The following is a 12,677-nucleotide window of genomic DNA, read 5'->3' as shown; positions in this document are numbered from 1 at the left end:
AAAAAAAAGGAAAAAGACAAAAAAAAAATTCTTAAAGCAGTACCTTGCCAAAGAGTGAATGACCTCTTTGATGTGGGTTTAAAAAGCATCTATTTTTATAAAAAGAAAAATTTGGAGAAACTTTTTACTGGACCTGGAACAAAATATTTTGACTTGGATACTTTGAGAAATATCTTCATATGACACCTTGTGAGCTTTTGAACTTTACAAGAAAGTTTGCAGTGGTTGAAATTTCTGGAGAGATTTATGATGTAAAAGATACCTTTTGAGATCTTTGTATTATCTTTAGATTCTAGAATCAGCCGCAGCGCTGGTTTCATTTGTAAAATCATCTGTGGGTCCCCCCGTCATCCTGGTCGTCACGACGAGCAACTCGCTTTCCGATTTGATTTGAGAACAAAACAAAAACTCTACAAAGGTTTATTTGCAAAAAAGTGCATGCAAAATTCTAACATGGTGATATCTTAAAAGGTAAACGGGGGATAAAAATCAGTTCTTCCTCTACGATTCCCTTCAGATGGAGCTCATGGTGTTTTGTGGTGTACCTACGATATCTCATTAGACTGATTTTTGTCTTGATATCCACCAGTCTGAGGAGCGGAGCAGATTGCTGGAGCTTTGAGCTGTGTAAATAAGTCCTTTTTTATGTTTTGAGTATTTGGCAGACTTTTTGGTTCTAGTTTGGACTTCATTGAAAAGTGTGATATTATATATATATATATATATATATTGTTTTGGGTTTTTCCTTTCATGGAGTATGTAAGGTATTTTCTTTTAGGATATTTTCCTTTGAGGTTCTCTTGAGTTGAAATACTTGATTTGTTGTCCTTGGGACTAGCATTACAGTGCATCAGATTTGTTGGTTGTTTGGTCTGTAGATAGTCTTGCTTCGTAAAAAAGAAAAAAAAAAAAAGAAAAGGTATTAAACTATAGACATTTGTTTTGTTTTTTATATATAAACATTATAGATATATATTTATGTGGTAAAGAATGGATATAAACCACAGTTTTGAACTATTTGATTACCTTTTTCTTTTCCATACTCATATATATACGTAATGCATATAACCTGTCTTTAAAATCGTAAAAAAGGTGTATATTGCTTTGTCACTTTGGGGGAAGGACAGTGAAGCAGTTACATTTAACGAAAACCAAAATTGGTTGCAAAAATTTGCGGAACAACAAAACGGGGCCGCCGAGGCCTTTTTAGATGCACTGAATACTGCACCTGCATCCTGCTTGGTACTTCAACCAATTACTAGTCATGCTTCCCCTCAATTGAGCAGTGTGCTATGCATTCTAGAACTCTCTCTCTCTCTCTCTCTCTGCAACTGCTTTTTCTTGTTTATTCCTTCTTTGTGTTACATGTAAAAGTTAAACTTTAAGTCTAGATGAGTTGTGATATGCTGCTGTGTGGTAGAGATGACATTTTTCATGCCTGGCCTGTTGTCGTCCAAAACAAACTTTCTTTCTTTTCTTTTCTTGTAATCTCATGATGATTTGGTCCGAGCAAGTTGTGCTGATGGTCCGGCATGAACAAATGTTCCCTCCCACCCTTCTTATCTCAATTCTTAATATAAGAATGATTATTTGAAGTTGTATAGTCTGACTTGGTTCACAACATTTTTGGAATAGAATATCTTTTTGTTAAGTATTTAAAAGGATGTACATGTTATTTACTTTGTGTTTGGATACTTTGGATTTTTTCCATGTTCAGTACATCAATAAATAAGTTGAAGGGCAATGCAGCTTTGTGAATGGATCCCATCATTCCTGTTTGCAGGTCTCAAATGAAGAAATGCCCCGATGAACTGAAATGGATTTATTGTTCACACCCAAGTGCTGAAGGAGTGTAACTGGTTAGCATAGTGAGCTACTGACACACACTTACTCACAAAAACTGCAAATAATGTAGGATAAGTTGATTTCACCTCACCGACACATGGAAATAAAGTCATGTGGAACACAGTAATACAGATAACTGCTGATGAAGTCGGTCTGCAACCTTTAGAATCAGAGGAGTTATTTTAACACTTTCTATTAAATAATAGTTTAATATTGGTCTGTATGTAATCTGATTGGCTAAATCTCCTTTCCACATTTGACTGGTAAACATTGGAGCTTCAAACTTTCCCAGTTTTCTCATGTATACACTGAATACTGGACTTGAACATTAAGACGTCTCCTTTGCCCGGGGGAGCGTTCCGTGGTCGCACTTGTTGAATTCTAACGGTTCCTCTACTTTCCCACGGCACAGGCGCGCCGAGGTTAAATGTAAAAGGGTATACACGGTGTCTGAGAGCGCCCAACATTAAATGTGTGGATGTGTTTTTCGCGCACCTCCACGGATAATTGGGCCACAGTTGAGGTGCCGACTTGAATGGACCGTCACAAAGAGCAGCAGACGGGTTGAAGGAAGAAGCCTGATATAGACTATTGATTTTCTCTTCCTTTTTTATTTTCTCTTTTTTTTTTTTTTTTGTATCTCATGCTCCACTTGAAGCTGACGGAGTCGCTGAAGATGAAATGGCCCGCTTTGAAGTGCGCCTCCCTGCTGCGCAGCCACCTCGCGCCGCCCGACTGTCGTTTTAGGGGCATTGCAAGGACGCAGATGGAAGAAACCACAATGGCGGGCTTTTTTTTTTTGGGAAGGGGGGGGGGCGAGAAAGCCTTTCTAAAATATTCCCGGTTTGGTGGAAGCAGTGAGGGAGAGAAGGGAGGGGGGGGGGAAGAAAGTTCCAGCTTTTAATGAAAACAATATTTATGGCGTATTCAATCACGTAGTCGTTGGAGCTTGCTGTTTGGCTGCAGCAGATAAGGAGGCTACTCTGTGAGCTGCTTAAAAAGCTTTCAGTCGCTCTCCGATATTTACTGTTCCATTAGCCCGCGTGTTAGAACACAAGTAATCTTTCCTGAAAGCAGCCCCCCCCAACCCCCCCCCCCCAATGAAATGAAAGGAGTCATTTTTGCAGTTTAAAAGCATCCACGCGTCAATATTCAGACCGCGCCGGGTTGTGGCGCTTTACTGGAAACAGATAATGATGTGAGGAGCTTTGGCTGAGTGACAACATATGGGGCTCTTATCTGACATGTTAGAGGCTCTTCTCCCAGCTCAAACTGGTCTTATCATGGCTGACAAATTGGACGGCTGTGCTGTTTTTTTTTTTTTTTTTTTCTCGTCCCCCCTCTTTTCCTCAGTCATATGGTGTGATTACATGCTGCTTTGAAAAATGGGATTAGGCCTCAGCGGTTAATGGCCATCAGAGGAGTTGCGGAGCGTTGATGTCGCGTCCTTCGTTATTTGACATGTAGGGAGATTTCCAGTGGGATTCCTCCAGCTGTGCTTGGCTTTCAAACTGCAGATATTAAGATCAGAGGGTGAAGCACAAGAGAGCAAACATTCTCCATTTAAGGCGAGGACGCACTACGCTGAGACGTCTTTAGGTCAAATAGTATAAACTGATGAAGTCGTTTCTTTGCTGTGCAATCTTTAACGACTCAAAAGAAAATACTGTTGGCAATTCGTACGAGTTTGTACTTTCGATGTGATCAGTCGCAGAGCGCGGCTGCGTGTCCTGCTCACTCCGGCCCCGCTTGTTTCACTTCAACGTTTTGCATTTACGCCGCAGAAAACGCTGAAGATGTCGTCGTCACGGCGACGCTCGAATATAAAAGTACCAAGTTCCAGAAGAATACGGCCCGGGAGTCGTGACACTCTGGAGGCGAACATTGTCGGTGTCCAAGCTCCATGTGCAGAAGAACTATTTACTACGGTTGGAGGTGCACATGTGCAGTAGCAGCATTTCCGAAAAGTTGTTTACATGGAGCCACTTTTAAAAAGATTGGGAACCACTAAAAATGCCTCGGAAGGTTTTCAGTTTTCACTTCATCGTGTAAACGGGACCTGAGTTGAGTTCAAGCCGTCTCCCCCAGTCATCAGCAGTGATGTTAATGCTTAAACTCCTGCAGCATGAAATATGTCCTTCCTTCACCAAGTCTTGGCAGCATTCAAATATTAGTTTTCCTTTGTTTGTGGTTCGTCCTTTGACGTCACCGTAAATCCCATTTGAATTGTAACCTTTGAAAAACAAACAAAACAACAGACCGGTCTGGACAGGCAATCTGTTTTTCTTTTTTCTGTAGCAGCAGCAGTTGAAGTGTTGACGTAAAATCTGAAAAGATGCTCCCAGTTAACCCCTCTGCCTCTGAAGCTCTGCCCTGTTTAGCAGAAATAACTTCCCGCGGACGTTTTGCATAATCGCCCAACGTCGGCGTGCAGACATTTTTTTTTCATTATTTTTTTTTGAACCATTATTTCATGCAGAATTTCCTCAGTTGTAAGATGTTTGAGGGTTTTTCCTGCACGTGCTGCCTGTTTCCAATCCCCTTACAACGTTTCAATGGGATTCAAATCGGGGCTTTTGACGAGGCCGTTTCCTGCCTTTCAGTCCTGTCTCGGTGGATTTGCCCCGTGCGCTGCGGATCATGATCCGGCTGAAAAGTCTGCTGCTGGTTGTACTCCCAACACCGGCGTCCTCGCGTCGTCTCCCAAGTCCTCCTCTGATACCCTGCCGGATTCGCAGACGAGTCGCTGAACGCAAACTGCCCCCCCTCGTGTACGAGGCACCTCTCCAGCGCCGAGGCCACTCGGCTTGAACTTTAACCTGTGTTCATCCCGACTCTCCTACGGAAACACATTTTAGCATCCTCATGCAGATTGTTTGATTTCTTGAAGACATTTTTTTATTTTTTTTTCCGGAATGGAAAGAATCTGCAAGTGGGTAAATGGAAAGTAAACCTTCTTGTAGATACATTCCTGTTTGAATTCAAATTGGGCATCTTTTTTTTTTTTTTTACATTTCTCGTCAGACTTTTCTTCCTGAGGCCTTGAACAACTCTTCAGATCTTGGCGCGATACCGTGACACTCTCCCAATAGCGAAAAGAACATCCGTCTTCAACGGCGCTTTATCCGACTGGGGGTCACGGGAGGCTGGAGCTCATCCCGGCTGACTCTGGGTGAAGGCAGGGACACTCGGCCTTCACACACACACACACACTCACACACACACACACACACGTTCCCATCTACATCCAACTCGGAGTCACCAATGAACCGAACCAGAGCAAACCCCTCAATGGGAACAATAGGTCCAAAGAGGAAGGTGCTTGATGCCGTCTGTGCTATTTTTTGACACAGCTGTTTGCTTATTGGTTGACGTATTAAAAAAATAAAAAATAAAGTCCTTTACCCAGTTTGCCCTTGGTGCAGAGCGGTAAAAAGTGTTGCAGCTTTGACCTGCAGTTCCCACATGGCCGGTGCATGAAGCTTCAGCGGCGTGTCCTCCGCGCGTTCTTATTCCCCACTCGCCCCGCGTCTCGGCGCCGGATGAAGAAAAGGGTCACGCCGATGTTCTGCGTTTCATCATGACGCCCATTTGCCGCTCTCGCCCCCTTCTAACTACCCCCTCTTGCACTGCTGACATACCGTGGGCGCGCCGTGCGACGGGACGCGCGATAAATAAAATATGCCCGTGCGCGTCGTCCCGGGCTGCTGATGTCAGCAAGGCGCCGCGTAAACACATTTGCATACGGACTGTCTGCCGATGTGATTTATGGCCCACCGGGTTTCCCGTTACGCTCATTTATAATTTGCACCTCCCCTCCTGTTCGTGTTCGCCAGCGTTCGGAGACAGAAGAGCCTTTTCTCGCCGTCACGGATTCCGTCGTGTTGTGTTTGCGGAGAGGAATTCATGTGGAGATAAGTGGGATAATACGAGCGTGTTAATGACAAAACATCCTGCACATCTCAAGCTCTCTCGCGACACAGTAAACATTTCTACAGTTCTGCACCGGTCTGCAAATCGGTCGCAACTAATCGGAGACGCGTTGGTTTTGAGAACAGTCTTGTCAACCAATCTCTTTGCTGATTGCAAAGGTACTTTTATTTATTTAAAAATGATTTATGGACAATCGGGAATCGCTAATCAACCGGGATTTTTTTTTTTTTTGGGGGGTCTTTCGGAGGAATTCTGATGAGGAAGTGACAGTCCTGCGACGCTTCCACGTCTTCCTCCTCCGACACACCTCGGTCTAATGATTGTCATTACGAAGCGGTGCGGCAAGACAACCAGTCATCCATTGCGAGGTGGCGCGCTTACAAATCGGATAATGACGGAGTACATCATAAGTTACCGTTCGGTCATTAAAAGCTCATCTACCTCTTGTGTGACACGTGTCAACAATCTGAACACGTTTTGAAAGTGTCAGTGTTTAAACGGAGAAGTCACTGGACTGAGGAAGAAAAAAAAGATTAAGGGCCGTGATGAGAACCGTTTCGACGTTCCTTTCCATTGCGACACGCGATTCATCTGTAAATCAAGCCTCGTCACACGACGACACAACTTGAATAAAAATATACAAAGACTGCTGCTTTTCCTCCAGCAGTCTTTCCTCTGTCATCCTAATCCTGTATAAAATGTGTAAGAACGGTGTTAAATCAGTTTTTGCGAAAGTCCGCAAAAAAAAAAAGAATGAGTGCGAGCCATTACGCCAGCAACGCTGCACCATCAGTTGGAACAGGTATTAGTGAATGTTAGTTTAAACCTCAAAAAGGCCTTTTTTTTTTCTTTTTTTTTTTTTCTGAACCGAGCCATTTTCCTTTTGCCGTCGTGCATAAACAAGGACAGAAATGCAGGATTTGGGCTGGTCGACCGAGCTTCCCGTCAAAATTGAGCCACTTTGTCTCCGTCCTTGACTTTACAAGCCGACGATCTTTTTTTTTTTTTGTTGCGGCGGTTCGCTCGGTGTTTGTCGTTGCCTTTGATCTGCGGATGAATCGCTCTTGAACATGTTAAATGAAAAGGCCTTTAAGCTGATTGGGGTGGAGTGGATGAATGGCGGCGCTTTATGCGGCTCGTATATGATCCCTTTAATGGAACGGTGTCACACATAATTACAAGTGCCTCCTCTGTGCGTGAGCTTCTTCCATTAAGCACATCCCGAAATGTTCTTTTTAACGGGCGGTTAGAAAGGGCCAGACGTGTTGCACCTGCCTATTTAAGAGGATAAGTGGTGATCAGTGGTCCTTGTTGGTTGTACAAGTTGAAAACGGTGAAATGGAGTTAAAGTAGCCTGAGTGACTTGATGGAAATTAATTAAACGTCGAAGGTCAAAGGAAATCCGACCCTTTTTTTTTTTTTCTTTCCACCGCTCCACTCACAAGTGCCCCATTCGGCTGTCAGGGATTGAAGGGTTACACAGAATAATGCACAATGTTCAATACTTCTCGTTTGCATCATATTTCCATTCGCCAGACATCAAAGACATGCGGCTCCGTACAGAAGCTTCCTCTGCTGTCTTCCTATTTCCTGCAGTCCACGCTCCAACATGTTCAGTGATTGGATTTAAGTTCTTACATCACAAATGGTTGGAGCTTGGCTTTTCTCGAGCTCCGTCAGATCAGCGCTGACTTCCATCAACACGGCATCTTCTATCTTCTCTAACGACTCCTAACAAGGCTCCACGTTCTTCTCCCTATGAGGCCTTGGCACCTCCGTTCCATAATGAGGCGGCAAAGAAAAGGGGTTGCAGATTAGAATAACAGCCTTAACTAATCCATAACAGGCCGATGAGGCGCCACGTTCGGGGAAACCGTGTCATTTCTCATTTTTTCGCAGCACCGTGGAAAAATCTTCCCTCTCTCTCTGTCTTTCTCGCTCCCTCTCATCCCCCACGCAAAAACAAGCCCCAAGAATAGCGGCTGTGGCAAGCCGCCGGCACGAGGACAGCAGTCAACAAACCGGGGCTCCTTCTCTGGTATCTATTTCCTCCTCCTCTCTCGCTCGGGTCCTCAGCCCTCGCCAACAGTCTGAGGAGAACGGAGAGGAAATCCATGCCTCTGATTGTTGACTTTGGAAATCAGAGATGCGATGCTGCCCGATGGAAACTGCTGAGGACACTCGGGGACGGAGAGTCCTCTGCCAGTGATTACCATCGACTACTCCTGCTCTGTAATGACCGACAAACACGGATGTATCAAATTTTTTTATATATTTTTTTTTTACATTAGGTTTATATTTGAGGCCCCTGCTGGTAAACAGATTTACAGCAGCTATGTTTATTACAGACGTTTTATGAGCCCATTACATTGGGTAAAGCTGCTGAAGTAACAAACCAGGCTGAAGATACTGTTGCGACCGGGTAAAAAAGTCAAGTTGGATTTAAAATCGGGAAGAGATGCTATATTGATGCTAAAGTTGACTTTATAATGTCTCCAAGCATCAGAAGCAGCAGATTTGACTTCTTTTTAGACTCGTATAGAATGACTCACTACACCATCTTGCGGTGGTAGGTAGTCTTACAAGACTAGCTACAGATCTCAAGTGTTTATCATTTTAAGTTAATTCAATAGAAAACGCTCTATGTATTCAGAACTGTGATCTACTGTTATGAATACTATATGCCGATGATACGATATTATTCTTCCTGAGTGAGATGCAATTTCTATGTAAATAACAGGAAAGGCTCCCAGTATGGACTCAGTGTAAAAGTGAATTATTCAAAGAAAGACTCAGGCCAGCCAAGTTAAAGAAAAGAAGTTTTTGATCAGAGACACATTGACTGTGAGATACAGGCGTGACGGACAGCTTCTGTTCCACGCTCGCATCAGGTTCACTGTGGGAATGAAAGCTCACCGAGGCTGAATGGAAACTGTAGGCAGCCTGTGTCAGTCTGCAGTGCGAGGTGATGTATGCACGAGGCTTTGATGAGAGCCGAGCGTCTGTTTGTCACATTGCGCATCTGGATCCACTTCTGCGCGTTCATGTCGCATCCATACGTCGACGCATCGCTTTGTTTACATGCGTGTCAGGTGAAGGCTGGAGCGTCTCCCGCGTGTGCTCAGCCGTAATAAGGCCTGATCCGGGGTTGGCCAGAGCACACCAGGAATAGCGCCTCGTCCCTCATTTCCTCTGCAGCCAGTGGAGATGAGATCTCTTCACAATATTTACTCTGGGAATAATGATGTTTGATTTCACTCGCTTCTGGGTGTGTCTCTGTGAGGGCTATTTTCCCCCGCTGCTGCCACTGAGAGAGAAAACAGACAGAAGCTATGTCCTCAGAAAGGAAAGAAAAAAAGGGCCTCAGATCATTGTTTATGGATGATGCTCGGTCGGTGTATTTCTGTGCTCGGCCTTCACAATGAGGAGCTGCGGTGATGCTCTGCTGGTAGCGTGACTGCATTTCACTCAGACGCTTTCTGACCAACTTGTGCCGGCTTCAGAGGATGCAAGCGAACGAGGTGTGCACAAAGAAACCGTGTACCAACAACTCCTGTGGTAAACAGGAGCCAAACCCAACATAGGAAATGACTTATGTAAAGCTTGTCTTATAGTTCTGCGGTCACTTTGCACTTTTGTAGTTGTTTTGGGATGAGACACTCTGGATTTCTGTCTCATCATCGGAGCCGAGGTGTTTGTGTTTTTATTTTTTTTTCCCCCCTGCAGCGAGTTTTAGAAAATCCCAAATAAAGAGTCGCGCCTGGAGCAAGTTACAAATATGGGACAGCACAACCGGGCTGGTACACTGAACCAGAAGCACACACTGGATCGGCCTCATGTCTTGTCCCCACTTGTCCATACTGCTGACTTGCAAAACACATCTGGCCACATGTTTTTTGTTTTTTTTTTCCATCCACTTAAACTGTGTGATTCATTTTATGGACATTGTGGGGTCTTTTGTTTAGTCTGTACTGTAACATCTGCTCCTCTTTCTGTGGTCATTCTGCACCATCTGTGGAGTGAACGAAGGGCTAAAGTGCAACAAGGAGTCTTTTCAAGGCTTCATTACAACATTAATTTCGATCATGGAGTGTGGAACTTGTTTACATCGAGATGAAGATGACCTGTTATAAAGGTAAAAATGCGATCGGACTCCATGTTGAGCTTTGTTGAACAAAAAGCTGCCGACTTCCCGGCACAGCAGTATTTACCTCATTACAGTCTCTGAGGAGGCGCAGTCATTTGCATGGCTGCTTGTCAAAGCATGTTAATATTGACAAAGATTTGCACCCATTTTAATCACGCCACATAAAAGGTATACAAAGTTGTTTATGGCCGCACCACCGCTGAGCAATAGGCACATTCCAGACCGCCGTGCACATTAAAAGAGATTGCACTTTGTTCCGAGCAGCCATCGCAAATCACAGACATCAGAGGTAGCGGGGAAAAAATAGATGACTGCGACGTCTGCGTCGAACCCAAACGCATTTCCATATTAAACCGCGCGGAGCCGGGCTCTGTTTGAATTGCACGCTCCAGCCTGCGAGGAGAAGCGGCGCCCTCGTCGCTGCGACTGCAGTACCGTAAATTTCAAGTTGTTTACGGATGCTGCCATCTTGGTGCGCTCCGGGAGGGAAACTTGGAGCGGGGCCTATTACCGGCAGCTTGATGAGAGTGCAGTGAGGCGAGTTAATTAATACAACATCCCTGGGCCCACAGGCTGGGCTGCAAAGCTAACCCAGGAGGGAGGAAGAGCTGGAGAGAGGAAGACGGAGGGAGAGGGACAGAAGAAAGGACATTATGCGGAGGATTTATCACTTCATATAAGATGGGGATAAAACTGTGCTGACAAAACACGACCGCAAGAAAGGAGATGTAGGCTGGAGTGAGCCACCCCCAGGCAAGGATCAGAGCTGGTTTGGCCCGTTCAGAGTGGACTCAGTGAGTGTTTCCTTCAGATGCTTCCCAGGTAAAGTGCAATCAGAGGAAAACGCATCATTACATCCCTCAAAAGACAGTTTCAGTCACAAAGACTCTTCCAATAACAGATAACCACTTCAGGCCACAAAATACACACAATCATTCACACACGGGCACTGCTACCTCTCTGTGCAGGCTGGCGATTGAAAAGCATCAAACCTCACCACTTCAGCACCGGCGCACACATCAGGAACGGGGAAAGTTCGATTTGTGTGTTATTCTCAGAAACGGCTGCCGTCACAATTCGAACACAGCCATTCAGAAAGTCCCGCTAAAGAGGGAACTCATGAGTTGGTCCTGCGCTGCACATGGACAGCAACTGAAAGAAAAGTAGAAGACATGTAACTCTGTGTGCTTGGCGCTGCCCCCTACGGTGAGGCGGAAATACTGCCCGCCTCACTTCCTGCTTTTTCTTTGCCAATTAATGTCACTAAAGGACCAGCATGTCATTTTCTCTAGAAAATAATCATTTATATTGAAGTTTTCTACAAACTTTAGTGACAAGCACAAAAATCAACCAACTACTTTTTTAGTCGTGCAATATCATTTGGCACCACAAGATGGTGTATTGAGTCACTCCATCAGAAAAAGCTTTAAAAAGTACTATACACATATGACTTAAATGAAATCAAACATACAGACCCTTCACTTTAAACCTTTTACATTCTGTACGATGAATTATTTGCAGGCTATGCTGCTCCATATCAGAACATGTGCTTGCTGGCGGCAAGTTGCTTACATAAGGCTGGCTTTAATGATTAAAGGTAATATTACCCGGCTTTATTTCTGCATTGAAATGCTGGTGGAGACAACCGAGTACAATCCTGAATGATGAGGTGAAGGTCAATGATGTTTAAAGATGTTTAAGTTTGTGTAAAATAAAGGCAGATAAAACAGCATTATTCCTCTTTCTCCAGTGTTTCACTCAAAGACTCACACAATAGTCCTAATGCTAACCATTGTTAACTAGTTAATTGATTGTTTTGTGTATTTCCTGTTTGTTCATTGTGCTTTAAACGTATATTCAGTGCTCTTTTTTTTTTCTTTATGTCATACTGTCAGAAATAAATGCTGGTCATGTGGTGGAGTGGTTGGCAGCACTCCCCTCACAATGAGGAAATCTCCAGTTCAAGTCTGATTGGGGTCATTTCTATGTGGAGTTTGCATGTTTTCACTCTGCTTGTTTTCTCCAGATCCTCATTTGTTCGATTTCAGAATAACTGGTGAATCTAAAGTGAAGTGGGTTTTGTGTTTATTCTGCCTTCAGCCCACCTGAGTTTCTTTGCACTGTTACTGTATAAAGCAGAGACACAGGACAGAGATTTGGTCTATTTATTTTCTGTGTGCAACAGGGGAAAAAAATGTTTGATATGCAAAGACCCAATAAGGATAGGAAGACTCTATTTGAAAGGTAAGAAGAAGTACACACTGTTTTATTCCTTCCCCTTTTTGGCTCTGGACTGTAATTAGATATATGTATACAGTGTTTAACGCTCAACTAGTTAAACACTAGTAAAGTCATGAACTTGTGGATAAATGAAATCGCAGTCGACGGAATCTGATGGAAGCGTTAGGGAGGACTCCCAGGATGTTTACAATTCCTCTCAAAGGTTTCAGCACTGACACCAAATGCAGGTTCATCGCACTTCAAGAGGAGATGGAGCAAATGTCGGATTTCACCTCCTCAACGGAGCAAGAAGTGGAGGAACTTTGGCTTCTTTTTAAACTGCATGCGGAGACGCCGTCATCCTGCATCCATTCGTTTCAGGCTGGAAAAACAAGCTTGAGACCCATCGTGTCAAATAGAACCTCTTTTTTTTTTTTTTTTTTTTCTTTGTCCCCAGTCTAAAAAAGCATATAAAAATCTGCAGACTCAGCTTTCTGAAGAGTAATCTTCATTGTGAAAGTGCGTACGCGCA

The sequence above is a fragment of the Lipophrys pholis genome, assembly GCF_963383615.2.
Source record: "Lipophrys pholis genome assembly, chromosome: 18".
Taxonomy (NCBI): domain Eukaryota; kingdom Metazoa; phylum Chordata; class Actinopteri; order Blenniiformes; family Blenniidae; genus Lipophrys; species Lipophrys pholis.
Note: the sequence above shows the minus strand (reverse complement) of the source record.